We start from the raw sequence: 18,300 nt of genomic DNA, 5'->3' as shown, positions 1-18,300 counted from the left end.
GACCTCGCGGGAGGTAGCCACCCCGCCGCCGTTTTTTTAATAAAACCCTTCGTTTTTTTTGAAAAAACCCTAGTTCGTTTTTTTATAGATCGGTTTTATTCTCCGGTTTATTCGCTTAGCGAGCGTTCGCTCGTCCGTTCATTTTAAAGAACGTGTTCGTCGTTTAGTTTCTGCTAACGAACGTCCATTCGTTTAGCCGTTCGTCGTTTTTTGTTTTTATCGGATTTATTCCGCGATTATTCTGATCGCGATTTCTGATCTGATATTCAAACTTGTTTATCTTTTCGCTCGTTTATCGGAATCAGGCGATTCAAGCGCCTGGAGTTTCATCTTGAAACCCTCTTTCCGAATAATCAACTCAAAAAAGATTTTTCTTCTGTAAAATTTGACTTAGATCCAGATTAGCAAAACGAAATTGTTTCTTTTGCCGTTTGAGTTTTGTTGCTTCGTTTGATTTGATTCTTTTTGCAAACTGGAGTTCTTAAGTTGAACTCTGCAGTCAAACTCTTTTATTTGGAGTTCTACTTGTGCATCTTTGATTGTTGCTTATGTATGTTATTGTTTGCTTGCGATAGAATTTCCGGAGTGCGAAGCGTGTTACTACGAGTCTCTAGGATATCTGGATCGTCAGCAAGGCAAGTAACACATTGATCATACTCTTTTCATACCCAGTTTTTATGCATTAGTTTCAATCCTCAAACATTGCATGATTAGGATGCCTTTAACATGTGGGTATTGGGAAGTAGTAGATGAGGTTGAACCTATTGTCCTGTTTTATTATCAAACCCTTGGGAGTTACTTCTACGTTATGCTTAAATTGCCATGCTATGCTCGTAGACGTGGATTGGGTTTGAGTGATATCCATGACAGATGTGAGATTGTTAATTAATGGTTTACTTAAGGTGGCAACTTTACTACACATCTGGGTGGATTGAGGCACCTGGGGTATCCAGTGATTGCCTGTTTTATTTTTGGAAATCCCGGGGTTACCGTGTGATTCTCCTATGGACCACCACCCAGGCTCAAAGGGAACTAAGTCTATTCATGCTAGAAACTTCCGTGTGCAGCCGCAAGCTATTATGGGCTCTAGCATAGTTGAGTAAGTTGCGTGAAGCTCTTGAAGAGGTGGATCAGCAGGTAGTGGGTTTGTAGGTTTGGTATGGTCTGCCCGGAGTAGAGAGTTAATGCTTCTGAAAGACTGTGTCTCGGTCATCCGTCTCTCAAACACCATGCAGTGCGAGAATCAACGGAGGCGATCGAGTCTTGTGGGGAAAAGTGCGCAAACCTCTGCAGAGTGTACAATGTAATCATGGTTAGCCGTGTCCCCGGTTATGGACAATTCTGAGTATCTAGTACTTGAGTATTCGCATGTATCTCAACACTCTTAAATTAATATTGCTGGGTTGTTAACTATTTTTAATTGGGATCATTGAGTTGGGGTTACCTTCTCAAATGATGTTTCAACTACCATGATAGTTAAATTAAAACTGATTCCTTTGTAGTAGGGAAAAATTGGCTTTTCGCAAAACTGTAACCATAGAGCTTTCCACCAGCCAAATATGCATGTAGTGGTAGCATTATTCTGTTATTGCTCTTTTGGTGTTACATTGCCAGCATATTCCATGTGCTGACCCATTCTCGGGTTGCAACGTATTATGTTGCAGACTTTTCAGACGAGGAGTAAGGTTCGTAGGTCATTGCCGTGCAGCTCAGCTATGCCGTTGGAGTTGATGGACTCACTTTATCTTCCAAGCCTTCCGCTGTTATCGCATTAGATGGCCTTAAGCCATATTATTGTAATAAGTTCTCTTTTGAGACATTCGATGTAATAAGTGTGTGATTGCTACTCTCTTATAAATCCTTCGAAGTACTGTGTGGTGTCAGCATTACTGATCCAGGGATGACACCTGAGCACAGAGACTTGACCATCTGAGGTCGGGTCGCTACAAGAAGGTAGTAGTTGCAAATAGAAAGGAGAATCACTGACCTGGTTTGGTAGTTTTTAACTTCAGATGTATCCAAGTCATTGTAAACTTTTGTTGCAGAGGTTGAGGATTCATGCAGGGCACCTATATGTATATATGGTTATATGTCGTATTAGTTTTGGCTCTTATAGTCATTTTAAGATAGAATATTTGAGCAGTTACCTAGAAAGCTCCCAGTTGTGAGACCCGCAAAAATGCCAACTACAATGCCTTCTTGTGATTTTTTGAGTACAACTTCTTCATCAAATGTTTCACCATGGTGGCCCCAAAGACGTATTTCTTGTGTCTGTTCACTGCATATGTGGAACAAACATTTGTTGAGACAAAGTGTATAGGGATGGAATGTTGGGGAACGTTGCAGAAAACAAAAATCTTCCTACTCGTTTCACCAAGATCATCTAGGAGTTCATCTAGCAACGAGTCATTGGATGCATCTACATACCTTTGTAGATCGCGCACGGAAGCGTTCAAAAGAACGGTGATGATGTAGTCCTACTCGACGTGATCCAAATCACCGATGACCAGCGCCGAACGGACAACACCTCCGCGTTCAACACACGTACGGGACGGGAGACGTCTCCTCCTTCTTGATCCAGCAAGGGGGGAAGAGAGGTTGATGAAGATCCAGCAGCACGACGGTGTGGTGGTGGATGCAGGGCGTCACAGAAGTAGGGCTTCGCCAAGACTACGAGGGAGAGACGTAACAGGGAGAGAGGGAGGCGCCAGGGGCTGGTGTATGAGGTCCCTCCTCTCCCCCACTATATATAGGGGTGACAAGGGGGGGCGCCGGCCATAGTAGATGGCATCTACTAGGGGGGCGGCGGCCAAGGGGAGGTTTCCCTCCCCCCCAAGGCACCTAGGGGTGCCTTCCACCACATGGACTCTTCCATGGTGGAAACCCTAGGCACATGGGCCTATAGGGGCTGGTGCCCTTGGCCCATCTAGGCCAAGGCGCACCCCCTACAGCCCATGTGGCCCCCCGGGACAGGTGGCCCCACCCGGTGGGCCCACGGGACCCCTCCGGTGGTCCCGGTACAATACCGATAACCCCGAAACTTGTCCCGATGCCCGAAACTGCACTTCCTATATATAATTATTTACCTCCGGACCATTCCGGAACTCCTCGTGACGTCCGGGATCTCATCCGGGACTCCGAACAACATTCGGGTTACTGCATATACATATCTTCACAACCCTAGCGTCACCGAACCTTAAGTGTGTAGACCCTACGGGTTCGGGAGACAAGCAGACATGATCGAGACGACTCTCAGGTCAATAACCAACAGCGGGATCTGGATACCCATGTTGGCTCCCACATGCTCCACGATGATCTCATCGGATGAACCACGATGTCGAGGATTCAATCAACCCCGTACGCAATTCCCTTTGTCAATCGATATGTTACTTGCCCGAGATTCGATCGTCAGTATCCCAATACCTCGTTCAATCTCGTTACCGGCAAGTCACTTTACTCGTACCGTAATGCATGATCCCGTGACCAGACACTTGGTAACTTTGAGCTCATTATGATGATGCATTACCGAGTGGGCCCAGTGATACCTCTCCGTCATACGGAGTGACAAATCCCAGTCTTGATCCATGTCACCCAACAGACACTTTCGAAGATACCCGTAGTCTACCTTTATAGTCACCCAGTTACGTTGTGACGTTTGGCATACCCAAAGCACTCCTACGGTACCCGGGAGTTACACGATCTCATGGTCTAAGGAAAAGATACTTGACATTGGAAAACTCTAGCAAACGAACTATACGATCTTGTGCTATGTTTAGGATTGGGTCTTGTCCATCACATCATTCTCCTAATGATGTGATCTCGTTATCAATGACATCCAATGTCCATAGTCAGGAAACCATGACTATCTGTTGATCAATGAGCTAGTCAACTAGAGGCTCACTAGGGACATGTTGGTGTCTGTTATTCACACATGTATTATGATTTCCGGATAACACAATTATAGCATGAATAAAGACAATTATCATGAACAAGGAAATATAATAATAATGGTTTTATTATTGCCTCTAGGGCATATTTCCAACAGTCTCCCACTTGCACTAGAGTCAATAATCTAGTTACATTGTGATGAATCGAACACCCATGGAATTCTGGTGTTGATCATGTTTTGCTCTAGGGAGAGGTTTAGTCAACGGATCTGCTACATTCAGGTCCGTATGTACTTTACAAATCTCTATGTCTCCATCTTGAACATTTTCACGAATGGAGTTGAAGCGACGCTTGATGTGCCTTGTCTTCTTGTGAAACCTGGGCTCCTTGGCAAGTGCAATAGCTCCAGTGTTGTCACAGAAGAGCTTGATCGGCCCCGACGCATTGGGTATGACTCCTAGGTCGGTGATGAACTCCTTCACCCATATTGCTTCATGTGTTGCCTCCGAGGCTTCCATGTACTCCGCTTCACATGTAGATCCCGCCACGACACTTTGCTTGCAACTGCACCAGCTTACTGCCCCACCATTCAAAATATACACGTATCCGGTTTGTGACTTAGAGTCATCCAGATCTGCGTCGAAGCTAGCGTCGACGTAACCCTTTACGACGAGCTCTTCATCACCTCCATAAACGAGAAACATTTCCTTAGTCCTTTTCAGGTACTTTAGGATATTCTTGACCGCTGTCCAGTGTTCCTTGCCGAGATTACTTTGGTACCTTCCTACCAAACTGACGGCAAGGTTAACATCGGGTCTGGTACACAGCATGGCATACATAATAGAGCCTATGGCTGATGCATAGGGGATGACGCTCATCTCTTCTATATCTTCTGCCGTGGTCGGACATTGAGCTGAGCTCAATTTCATACCTTGTAGCACAGGCAAGAACCCCTTCTTGGATTGATCCATATTGAACTTCTTCAATATCTTATCAAGGTATGTGCTTTGTGAAAGACCTATGAGGCGTCTTGATCTATATCTATAGATCTTGATGCCTAATATATAAGCAGCTTCTCCAAGGTCCTTCATTGAAAAACTCTTATTCAAATAGGCCTTGATGCTGTCCAAGAGTTCTATATCATTTCCCATCAAAAGTATGTTATCTACATATAGTATGAGAAATGCTACAGAATTCCCACTCACTTTCTTGTAAACACAGGCTTCTCCATAAGTCTGTGTGAACCCAAACGCTTTGATCATTTCATCAAAACGAATGTTCCAACTCCGAGATGCTTGCACCAGCCCATAAATCGAGCGTTGGAGCTTGCACACTTTGTCAGCATTCTTAGGATCGACAAAACCTTCCTGCTGCATCATATACAATTCTTCCTTAAGGAATGCCGTTTTGACGTCCATTTGCCATATTTCATAATCATAGAATGCGGCAATTGCTAACATGATTCGGACGGACTTTAGCTTCGCTACCGGTGAGAAAGTCTCATCGTAGTCAACCCCTTGAACTTGTCGATAACCCTTAGCGACAAGTCGAGCTTTATAGATGGTCACATTACCATCCGCGTCTGTCTTCTTCTTAAATATCCATTTATTTTCTATGGCTCGCCGTTCAATGGACAAGTCAGTCAAAGTCCATACTTCATTTTCATACATGGATCCTATCTCGGATTTCATGGCTTCTAGCCATTTGTCGGAATCCGGGCCCGCCATCGCTTCTTCATAGTTCGAAGGTTCACTGTTGTCTAACAACATGATTTCCAAGACAGGGTTGTCGTACCACTCTGGTGCGGAACGTGTCCTTGTGGACCTTCGAATTTCAGTAGGAGCTTGATCAGAAGTATCTTGATCATTATCATTAACTTCCTCTCTAGTCGGTGCAGGCACCTCAGGAACATTTTCTTGAGTTGTGCCATTTTCCGGTTCAAGAGGTAATACTTCATCAAGCTCTACTTTCCTCCCACTTACTTCTTTCGAGAGAAACTCTTTCTCTAGAAAGGACCCATTCTTGGCAACAAAGATCTTGCCTTTGGATCTGAGGTAGAAGGTGTACCCAATAGTTTCTTTTGGGTATCCTATGAAGACGCACTTTTCCGACTTGGGTTCGAGCTTTTCAGGTTAAAGTTTCTTGACATAAGCATCGCATCCCCAAACTTTTAGAAACGACAGCTTAGGTTTCTTCCCAAACCATAATTCATACGGTGTCGTCTCAACGGATTTCGACGGAGCCCTATTTAAAGTGAATGCGGCAGTCTCTAAAGCATAGCCCCAAAAAAGATAGCGGTAAATCGGTAAGAGACATCATAGATCGCGCCATATCTAATAGAGTGCGATTACGACGTTCGGACACACCATTACGCTGAGGTGTTCTAGGCGGCGTGAGTTGTGAAACTATTCCACATTTTCTTAAGTGTGTGCCAAACTCGTGACTCAAGTATTCTCCTCCACGATCTGATCGTAGAAACTTGATTTTCCTGTCACGTTGATTTTCAACCTCACTCTGAAATTCCTTGAACTTTTCAAAGGTTTCAGACTTGTGTTTCATTAAGTAGATATACCCATATCTACTCAAGTCATCAGTGAGGGTGAGAACATAACGATAGCCACCGCGAGCCTCGACACTCATTGGACCGCACACATCAGTATGTATGATTTCCAATAAGTCGGTTGCTCGCTCCATTGTTCCTGAGAACGGAGTCTTGGTCATTTTACCCATAAGGCATGGTTCGCACGTGTCAAATGATTCATAATCAAGAGACTCTAAAAGTCCATCAGCATGGAGCTTCTTCATGCGTTTGACACCTATGTGACCAAGGCGGCAGTGCCACAAGTATGTGGGACTATCATTATCAACCTTACTTCTTTTGGTACTCACATTATGAACATGTGTAGCATCACGTTCGAGATTCATAAAGAATAAACCATTCACCATAGGAGCATGACCATAAAACATATCTCTCATAAAAATGGAACAACCATTATTCTCAGATTTAAAAGAGTAGCCATCTCGAATCAAATGAGATCCCGATACAATGTTCATGCTCAAAGCTGGCACTAAATAACAATTATTAAGGTTTAAAACTAATCCCAAAGGGAGATGCAGAGGCAGCGTGCCGACGGCGATCACATTGACCTTGGAACCATTCCCGACGCGCATCGTCACCTCGTCCTTTGCTAGTTTCCGCTTATTCCGCGGCCCCTGCTTTGAGTTACAAATGTGAGCAACTGCACCGGTATCAAATACCCAGGAGCTACTACGGGCACTAGTAAGGTACACATCAATTACATGTATATCACATATACCTTTTGTTTTGCCGGCCTTCTTATCCGCTAAGTACTTAGGGCAGTTCCGCTTCCAGTGACCGCTTCCCTTGCAATAAAAGCACTCAGTCTCGGGCTTGGGTCCATTCTTTGGCTTCTTCCCGGCAGCTTGCTTGCCGGGCGCGGCAACCTCCTTGCCGTCTTTCTTGAAGTTCTTTTTACCCTTGCCTTTCTTGAACTTAGTGGTTTTATTGACCATCAACACTTGATGTTCCTTCTTGACTTCTACCTCTGCTGATTTCAGCATAGCAAATACTTCAGGAATGGTCTTTTCCATCCCCTGCATATTGAAGTTCATCACAAAGCTCTTGTAGCTTGGTGGAAGCGACTGGAGGATTCTGTCAATGACCGCATCATCCGGGAGATTAACTCCCAGCTGAGTCAAGCGGTTATGCAACCCAGACATAGTGAGTATGTGCTCACTGACAGAACTATTTTCCTCCATCTTACAGCTGAAGAACTTGTCGGAGACTTGATATCTCTCGACCCGGGCATGAGCTTGGAAAACCATTTTCAGCTCTTCGAACATCTCATATGCTCCGTGTCTCTCAAAACGCTTTTGGAGCCCCGGCTCTAAACTGTAAAGCATGCCGCACTGAACGAGGGAGTAGTCATCGGTACGTGCCTGCCAAGCATTCATAACATCTTGTTCTGCAGGGAGAACGGGTGCGTCACCAAGCGGTGCTTGTAGGACATAATCTTTCTTGGCAGCTATGAGGATGATCCTCAGGTTCCGGACCCAGTCCGTATAGTTGCTGCCATCGTCTTTCAGCTTGGTTTTCTCTAGGAACGCGTTGAAGTTGAGGACTACGTTGGCCATTTGATCTACAAGACATATTGTAAAATATTTAGACTAAGTTCATGATAATTAAGTTCATCTAATCAAATTATTAATGAACTCCCACTTAGATTAGACATCCCTCTAGTAATCTAAGTATTACATGATCCGAGTTAACTAGACCGTGTCCGATCATCACGTGAGACGGACTAGTCAACATCGGTGAACATTTTCATGTTGATCGTATCTTCTATACGACTCATGCTCGACCTTTCGGTCTTCTGTGTTCCGAGGCCATGTCTGTACATGCTAGGCTCGTCAAGTCAACCTAAGTGTTTGCATGTGTAAATCTGTCTTACACCCGTTGTATGTGAACGTCTGAATAAAACACCCGATCATCACGTGATGTTTTGAAACAGCGAACTGTCGCAACGGTGCACAGTTAGGGGGAACACTTCTTGAAATTAGTATGAGGGATCATCTTATTTACTACCGTCGTTCTAAGTAAACAAGATGCAAAACATGATAAACATCACATGCAACCAAATAATAAACGTGACATGATATGGCCAATATCACATAGCTCCTTTGATCTCCATCTTGGGGCTCCATGATCATCTTGTCACCGGCTTGACACCATGATCTCCATCATCATGATCTCCATCATCGTGTCTCCATGAAGTTGCTCGCCAACTATTACTTCTACTACTATGGCTAACGCGTTTAGCAATAAAGTAAAGTAATTTACATGGCGTTTCTCAATGACACGCAGGTCATATAAAAGAATAAAGACAACTCCTATGGCTCCTGCCGGTTGTCATACTCATCGACATGCAAGTCGTGATTCCTATTACAATAGCATGAACATCTCATACATGACATACAGATCATTCATCATTCATCACAACTTTGGCCATATCATATCACAAACCACTTGCTGCAAAAACAAGTTAGACGTCCTCTAATTGTTGTTGCAAGTTTTACGTGGCTGAATTAGGGTTCTAGCAAGAACGTCTTCTTACCTACGTTAAAGCCACAACGTGATTTGTCAACTTCTATTTACCCTTCATAAGGACCCTGTTCATCGAATCCGCTTCAACTAAAGTAGGAGAGACAGACACCCGCCAGCCACCTTATGCAACTTGTGCATGTTAGTCGGTGGAACCGGTCTCACGTAAGCGTACGTGTAAGGTTGGTCCGGGCCGCTTCATCCCACAATACCGCTGAAGCAAGAAAAGACTAGTAACAGCAAGAAGGTTGACAAATCCACGCCCACAACTGATTGTGTTCTACTCGCGCAAGAAGAACTACGCATAGACCTAGCTCATGATGCCACTGATGGGGAACGTTGCAGAAAACAAAAATTTTCCTACTCATTTCACCAAGATCATCTAGGAGTTCATCTAGCAATGAGTCATTCGATGCATCTACATACCTTTGTAGATCGCGCACGGAAGCGTTCAAAAGAACGGTGATGATGTAGTCGTACTCGACGTGATCCAAATCACCGATGACCAGCACCGAACGGACGGCACCTCCGCGTTCAACACAGGTACGGGACGGGAGACGTCTCCTCCTTCTTGATCCAGCAAGGGGGGAAGAGAGGTTGATGAAGATCCAGCAGCACGACGGCGTGGTGGTGGATGCAGGGCGTCACAGAAGCAGGGCTTCGCCAAGACTACGAGGGAGAGACGTAACAGGGAGAGAGGGGCAGGTGTATGAGGTCCCTCCTCTCCCCCACTATATATAGGGGTGCCAAGGGGGGGCGCCGGCCCTAGTAGATGGCATCTACTAGGGGGGGCGGCGGCCAAGGGGAGGTTTCCCTCCCCCCCAAGGCACCTAGGGGTGCCTTCCACCACATGGACTCTTCCATGGTGGAAACCCTAGGCGCATGGGCCTATAGGGGCTGGTACCCTTGGCCCATCTAGGCCAAGGCGCACCCCCTACAGCCCATGTGGCCCCCCGGGACAGGTGGCCCCACCCGGTGGGCCCACGGGACCCCTCCGGTGGTCCCGGTACAATACCGATAACCCCGAAACTTGTCCCGATGCCCGAAACTGCACTTCCTATATATAATTCTTTACCTCCGGACCATTCCGGAACTCCTCGTGACGTCCGGGATCTCATCCGGGACTCCGAACAACATTCGGGTTACTGCATATACATATCTTCACAACCCTAGCGTCACCGAACCTTAAGTGTGTAGACCCTACGGGTTCGGGAGACAAGCAGACATGACCGAGACGACTCTCAGGTCAATAACCAACAGCGGGATCTGGATACCCATGTTGGCTCCCACATTCTCCACGATGATCTCATCGGATGAACCACGATGTCGAGGATTCAATCAACCCCGTACGCAATTCCCTTTGTCAATCGATATGTTACTTGCCCGAGATTCGATCGTCGGTATCCCAATACCTCGTTCAATCTCGTTACCGGCAAATCACTTTACTCGTACCGTAATGCATGATCCCGTGACCAGACACTTGGTCACTTTGAGCTCATTATGATGATGCATTACCGAGTGGGCCCAGTGATACCTCTCCGTCATACGGAGTGACAAATCCCAGTCTTGATCCATGTCACCCAACAGACACTTTCGGAGATACCCGTAGTCTACCTTTATAGTCACCCAGTTACGTTGTGACGTTTGGCATACCCAAAGCACTCCTACGGTATCCGGGAGTTACACGATCTCATGGTCTAAGGAAAAGATACTTGACATTGGAAAACTCTAGCAAACGAACTATACGATCTTGTGCTATGTTTAGGATTGGGTCTTGTCCATCACATCATTCTCCTAATGATGTGATCTCGTTATCAATGACATCCAATGTCCATAGTCAGGAAACCATGACTATCTGTTGATCAACGAGCTAGTCAACTAGAGGCTCACTAGGGACATGTTGGTGTCTATTATTCACACATGTATTACGATTTCCGGATAACACAATTATAGCATGAATAAAGACAATTATCATGAACAAGGAAATATAATAATAATGCTTTTATTATTGCCTCTAGGGCATATTTCCAACATGGAAAAGTTTTAACACACTGTAGTAGTAGAAGAAACATACTCTAGGTTTCGAATTTTGATTTTCCTGAGTTTATTTGTAGATGTCTGACTTGCATAATCAAATGGCCCAACGTGGCTAATGACTCCTATTATATCTGGAGAGAGAAACCACATACAAAATTAATTTATGTTTTAATATTAGTATGAAAGAAAAAAAAGGAAATGCAAGTGTTACCTTGAAGTGGTTTTACAAAAGTATCTTTTTCTGGTAGATTATCAAATGGACAAAAATTGAAGGAAAACTTGGGTATATTTGTTCCTCTGGTTTCAAGTCGGTGAACCTTAGTGATGTGCTTGAATTGCAACATATAGTTTTGGTGGTGATATATATGGGTTTTGTTTTTTATATCAATGGCTGCAATATCATTAAAGATGTAGATATGTCCTTTTGTGAGTAAGGGGCGGAAATCTTTGAATTTTTTCGGTACACTAATCTGCGCCATATTGCCCTGCCATAATATTCGATGAGGATGTGAAAATCAGTAGTACATTTGTACAATAATATTATTATTATGTTGGAAATAGAAATATTAATGATGGACTTACATCTTCATCTAAAAGGACACCATCAATGCTGATGAGAGGATCTGCAAACTTGGATTTCATGTTTATTGCATCCCATAGGCGTAAGAGTCGTCCAAATACCTTACAACTCTGTTGACCAAGAGTGATGGTTTTAAGGGCTGTAGTGGATTCCATTGATGTAATATTCCTGAAAGGGAAGCAAGTAATTGCATAATAATGATGTATTAAATGGAGAAATAATTATGTAGGGTAAACACACTTGAATGTAGGAAATTCCTTTATTCAGTTTCATAGTCTATTAATTTGACTAAAACCTTCAGCATAGACTAAATTATGGGTGCATTTCTCATAAGAAACTGGACTATTTTCGATTAGAACTCTCAACCCCTTTGGTGAAGTAACTCTGGAAAATGCTACATATAATTGACCATGAGAGAACACTGGAGATGGCAAATAGACTCCAACTCAATTTAAGGTTTGCCCTTGACTTTTGTTTATGGTCATTGCATACGTAAGGCGCACGGGAAACTGGCACCATCTCAATTTGAAGGGCCACCTTGAGTGAGTTGATGTTGTGACAATGCATGGGATATATACTTTTGAACCTGTAGCCTTCCTTGTTATGATTTCACCTTCAATCACACGATTTGTCAATTGGGTGACAATCAGCCTAGTACCATTACAAGGTCCCCTTGATGGATCAAGATTGCGCAAAAGCATAATTGGAACACCAATCTTTAAGTGCAACTTATGGTCAGGAAGTCCGGGCATCGGAATTGTGTTTAGAAACTCTGTTGGTTATAATGCTTCAAGAGTGGAATGATTAGCAGTGCTATCGTCAATTGAATCAGAACTATAGTAAGACATTTCAGATGTTTTTAGCTGAGCAATCATTCTGGTATTTATATCTGAAACCACCTCATTTGTAGGTGCTAAAATTGCACGTTGACACAAATATGATGAAATATTTGCTGGCTCAGAACCTAAGTCATAGACAAATGATATCAATCCATCAAGGTTCCTACAATCTGACGATAGAAGTAAAGACTCTGGAAGCTCTATAAATGAGTTACTAGAATCGTTTGGGACAGAAACAATAGGTTCTGTTCCATTGCCCACCCTAAGAAGCCATTCAGCAAAATTACTTAGCTCCTCTCTGTCTGAGGTGGAGAGATTTACTGACTTCAGCCTCATATTTTCAGTTAACTGGAGAAGCTTACATTGTCTCCATAAATAAGAATTAACAATGCATGACCTCAGAATTTGGGCTTTTGTTGCATTCTGCATTACTGGAAGTGTTTGTCGAAAATCTCCACCAAGCACAACAGTTATACCACCAAATTGCTTATTTTCTGCATTTTTCCTTGTTTCTGATAATATATCTCTAAGTGTACGGTTCAATGCTTCAAAACAATGTCTATGATTAACAGGGGCCTCATCCCATACAATAAGAGAAGTTTTTTGGATAAGTTCTGCTAAGTGTGTATTTTTCTTTATACTACACATAGAACTCTGAGAAATGTCTAAAGGAATTTTAAAATGGGAATTGGGGTTCGACCCCCTGGTAGCAGTAGGGAAGCAATTCCCGATGATGCAACTACTAGTGCAATTTTCCCTTTGCTTCTTACAGAATTAAGCAAAGTAGTCCATAAGAAAGTTTTTCCAGTTCCTCCATATCCATAAATGAAAAATGTTTGACCTTCACCATTCATCACAGAATTGTAAATAGCATCAAAAACATCTTTCTAGTTGTTGTTCAGCATTGAAAGGTTGTCATTTAAAGTGGCAGTCATAGCAGGCACATCATAATTGAGCTCATCTAGTAGTAGCCTATTTTGTCCAGAAATATTAGCAGTGTCATCAGGTAGCGGCAAATTAAAATGGGATAAACAATATCCTGCATCTCTTAGCAATTTATCCAATTCATTCAAAAGATAAGATGAAATATATATATAGGCTAAGGGATTGCTAGCTTGACCACGGTTCTGACTCAATTGATGGGCTGCATATTCAGACATTTTTGACGTGTGGTCATCAAAAAGTTTTCTAGGATTTGTTACCTCACAAAAGAGCAAAACTGTGAAAAATAGTTGGCGTAACTGGTAAGGCATGGCCCATTGAGCGGCTTCTTTTAAGGCATTGGACCATTCTTCATCATCACCAAGGAGACCTAAAGCCTCACATCCAACCTCCTTCGCTCAAAACCTTTGACAATGTTGAGCAACAAACGTAGATAGTGAAGGTCCCCTTGGGAAGGGTTGACATAAGCAATTCTGCCAATTCTTCTAGAACCACGACGATAATCCGAGTATTTTCCATTTGAGTTGGAGTGCCATGTAAAATATTTAGGAAATTCTATGTAGGTATATTGTTTAGCCAGAGGGTGTTGCATATTAGCTTCTAACCATGCAGTCAACTTAGTCGTCATAATCCTTGGATTTTCAATCACTTCTTCAAGGTCATCATCTTCTGAATAAATTACATTATTCTCAAATGGAAGACGAACTGGAAGTCTTTCTACGGAAGGGTCTGCATAGTGAATATCATACTCTAGCAAGCGCCAAGCAGCCTCATTTGGTGTGATACAGCGACATTCTAGATAATTTTCTATTTCATTGACCGTTTCACTTGATGGATTGGATGATCCAGAATTTGAATGGATTTTAGTTCTGGCAAAATCAAATCCTTTTGTGACATACTTGAAAAGATATTTGCGCATGCCATCATGATTAACCTTCTCTACATTTATGTGAGCTTGATATTTAACTACCAAGTTGACATTGTGAGGAACAACAAATCTGTTATCAATGTCAACTCCATTTTTGTTGACAGTTATTCCATTGTTTGGCCTTGCATATTGTGTGAAACCATTCTCCAATATAGTTGTTTGCTCACAGAAATCTGGGAGATTTAGTGCATTTTCCTTCAGACATACAGGGAGATTTAGTATTTAGAATTCCACAAGGCCCGTGTATCATGAATGACGATACAGCATCATAACCTATTGGATCATTTTTAGGATCTGGCAACTGAGCCAAAATAAGAAAGTCTATCTTTTTTGCATCTAGGGGTTCATCTTTGGATAACCATATGATGATATGGACATGAGGAAGTCCACGGTGCTCCGAGGGGAGCACAACCCACCAGGGCGCGCCCAGGGCCCCAGGCGCGCCCTGGTGGGTTGTACCCTCCTCGGTGGCCTCCTGCACCGCCTCTTCGCCCTATAAATACCCAAATATTCCAGAAACCCTAGGGGAGTCGACGAAATATTGATCCAGCTGCCGCAGGTTCCAGAACCACGAGATCCAATATAGAGCTTTGTTCTGGCACTCTGCCGGAGGGGAACACGGTCACGGAGGGGTTCATCATCCTCATTGGTGCCTCTTCGATGATGCGTGAGTAGTTTACCTCAGACCTACGGGTCCGTAGGCAGTAGCTAGATGGCTTTTTCTCTCTCTCTATGTTTCTCAATACAATGGTCTCTCGAAGATCTGTTTGATGTAATGACTTTGTGCGGTGTGTTTGTCAGGATTCGATGAATTGTGGTTTATGATCAGATTTCCTTTGATTTTATATCCATTTGTGATTGTTACAGCCTCGTATTTCTTCTCTAATATTTGGATTTTGTTTGGCCAACTTGATCTATTTATCTTGCAATGTGAAGAGGTGCTTTGTGATAGGTTCGATCTTGCAGTGTCCTTTCCCAGTGACAGAAGGGGCACCAAGGCATGCATGTATCGTTGCTATTAAGAATAAAAAGATGGGGTCTATTCCTACATGAATAGGTCTTGTCTACATCATGTCATCGTTCTTATTGCATTACTCCATTTCTCCATGAACTTAATACACTCGATGCATGCTGGATAGCAGTCAATGTGTGGAGTAATAGTAATAAATGCAGGCAAGAGTCGGTCTACTAATCTTGGACGTGATGCCTATATCATGATCATTGTCTTGGATATTGTCATAATTATTTGCTTTTCTATCAATTGCCCGACAGTAAAATTTCCACCGTTGCTATTTTCTGAGAGAAGCCACTAGTGAAATCTACGGCCCCCGGTCTATTTTCCTATCATATACTTCCAAATCTATATTGCCATTTGCCTTTTCCTTTATTTGCAACTTTTGTTTTTAGATCTATATTATCAAAAACACAAAAATACCTTGCTGCGTTTTATTTGCTTTTATTTGCAACTTTCAATCTACTATAATTTTACCCCATTACTACGCCACTCCAGGCGCCGTTACCCGGAAGGGATTGACAACCCCTTTAACACGTCGGTTTGCAAGTGTTTTGTTCTTTGTGTGCAGGTACCGTTTACACAGTGTTGCGTTATCCTCCTACTGGTTCGATAACCTTGGTCTCATCACTTAGGGAAATACCTACCGTAGTTGTGCTGCATCATCCCTTCCTTTTTGGGGAAATACCGACGTAGTTCAAGCGACATCAAAAGGAATTTCTGGCGCCATTGTCGGGGAGGATCACGTCAAGATAGTCTCCCGACCACATGCCAAGTTCTGGCGCCGTTGGCGGGGAGACATCATCAACATCTATCAGGTTCCTAATCACAAATCTCATCTCCTTGCAATTTACATTATCACTACAGGAATCAGGGAATTTGCCATCAGCTTATTCTTTGCCGTCTGCTAGCAGACGGCAAAAAACTAGCTGATGGCAAATATATTGTTTGCCATCTGCCATTTCTTTGCCGTCGGCCAGCGGACGGCAAAGCTACAGAAGGCAGACGGCAAAGAGCCCAACTGGGCCCCACTGGACCCTGCGGCTGGTTAATCCAGACGGGCTGGCTGAAGCGGACGACAAAGGTTCCAAAGGAAGATGGCAAAGAAACACTCACGACAAAGAGAAAGCACAGCTCGCAGATCAATCACCTGGATCGATGAGTTGGCAAGATCTCAGACACACGTTCTGTCGGACGCATACCCCACACACCCACGATGCACGCGCCCCCACGGCAACACCCGCACGCCCCACGCCCCCACTGCCTACCTTATCCATCAGTCTCACCCACCCACCACTTCTCTCTCATCTCTCTTCCTGCTCCCGATCTCACCCACCTCACCACGTCTCTCTCTCATCTCTCTCCCCGCTCCCGATCTCACCTACCCGCCACCGCCCCGGCCCCGTCCTCGCCGGCCACCACATCGCCTGCCGGCCGCGGCCACTTCCGCCTTCACCCCCAGCTCCGTCGCCCCCGACCACTTCCCTCGTCGCCCCCGTAGGCCCGCCGGCGCTCGCCACCACCTCACCGGCCGGCCCCCACCTCGCTGGCCGCCATCTCGTCGGTCGGCCCCGGCCTCGCTAGCCGCCATCTTGCCCGCCGACCCCGGCCTCGCTGGCCGCCATCTCGTCCGCCGGCCCCGGCCCGGCCCCCTCGCTCGTCCCCCGGCGGCCTCCGTGCCCCGTCGCCCGTCGCCCCCAGCGGAATCTGTGCCCCGTCGCCCCCGATGGCAGCAACAGCACCGACGACTGAGCTCCCGATGGCCGCCGACCACCTGTAGCCCCCGAAGGCCGCGTCTCGCACGCCCATCCACGCAATCTAGGCCGCCACGTGAAAGTGCGTTATATCGACTAGAGGGGGGTGAATAGGCGATTTTTATGAAATTCTTCACTGAGGAATTTGCCAGTGAGGAAATTCCTTAGCGAAGAACTATTTGCAGCGGAATATGTACTCAGAAGTAAACATAACAGGATGCACACATAGTCAGCATGATGAAATGAAGACTAGAACAGAGTACGGGAAGCGTAAACACAGGATAACAAGATGAAGACAAACAGACTGAAGAAATTGAACTGAGGAATTTGTAAAAGTCTTCAGTCAAAGTCTTCAAGCACAGATATGAACAATATGCAACACAGAATGAGGAAATGGATGAGTTGAGGAAATAGAACCAGTCAGTTGGTGAAGACAATGATTTGGTAAACCAGTTCCAACTGCTGTCTCAGTTGTACGTCTGGTTGGAGCGGCTGAGTATTTAAACTCAAGGACACATAGTCCCGGACACCCAGTCTCTGAGCCGCAACTCAGGACACCCAGTCCTCACCGTATTCTCCTTGAACTAAGACCACGCAGGCCTCGTCCAATCACTCGTGGTAAGTCTTCAGGTGACTTCCAAACCTTCACAGACTTGGTCACTCGGCGATCCACAATTCCTCTTGGATGCTCTAGACCTTGACGCCTAACCGTCTGGAAGAAGCACAGTCTTCAAAGGTAACAAGCGTCGGATCCACGCAGGATCAATTTCTTCAGTGATGCTCAATCACTTGGGGTTTGTGAGTTTGGTTTTGGGATTTTCCTCACTTGATGATTTTCGCTCAAAGTCCTCGGAGGATGGGTTGCTCTCAAATGACAAGTGTCAAGTTCTCTCGGAGCAGCCAACCAACTAGTGGTTGTAGGGGGCGGCTATTTATAGCCTAGGGAGCAGCCCGACATGATAAGACATAAATGCCCTTCAATGATATGACCGTTAGGTGGATAAGATATTTTGGTCCGCCGGCGCGCAGCACAGCAACGGTCGGAAATTTGACTCTCAAATTCCTCAGGGCTATCATGTTCCTCACTGTGTAGGCAATTCGCACTGGCGAATTCCTAACTCCTCAGTTAGAGCAAAATCCTCAGTGAACAGAAGAACTGCGTCTCTGTCACTGATGAATTTGACTGAACTGTATGAGA

General features: G+C 44.6%; 1 protein-coding gene and 1 long non-coding RNA gene across 2 annotated transcripts in view; both read right to left on the bottom strand.

Moving 5' to 3' along the window:
- LOC123089900 (uncharacterized) overlaps positions 1-2,020 on the bottom strand; it is a 30,794-nt gene extending 28,774 nt beyond the window's left edge. Inside the window, exon 1 of the mRNA XM_044511448.1 lies at positions 1,988-2,020. The gene's annotated coding sequence lies outside the window, so the exon portion shown is untranslated. The remainder of the gene's footprint in view (positions 1-1,987) is intronic.
- Positions 2,021-2,207: 187 nt separating this feature from the next.
- LOC123094268 (uncharacterized) lies at positions 2,208-11,427 on the bottom strand. Its single transcript, XR_006445782.1, has 3 exons — positions 11,259-11,427; positions 11,085-11,178; positions 2,208-2,278 (listed from the first exon to the last, which is right to left on the bottom strand). It is a non-coding gene; the product is annotated as an uncharacterized lncRNA (long non-coding RNA).
- Between the last annotated feature and the right edge of the window lie 6,873 nt (positions 11,428-18,300).

Source organism: Triticum aestivum, chromosome 4B (assembly GCF_018294505.1).
Source record: "Triticum aestivum cultivar Chinese Spring chromosome 4B, IWGSC CS RefSeq v2.1, whole genome shotgun sequence".
Taxonomy (NCBI): Eukaryota; Viridiplantae; Streptophyta; class Magnoliopsida; order Poales; family Poaceae; genus Triticum; species Triticum aestivum.
This window is presented reverse-complemented; position numbering and strand designations above follow the sequence as displayed.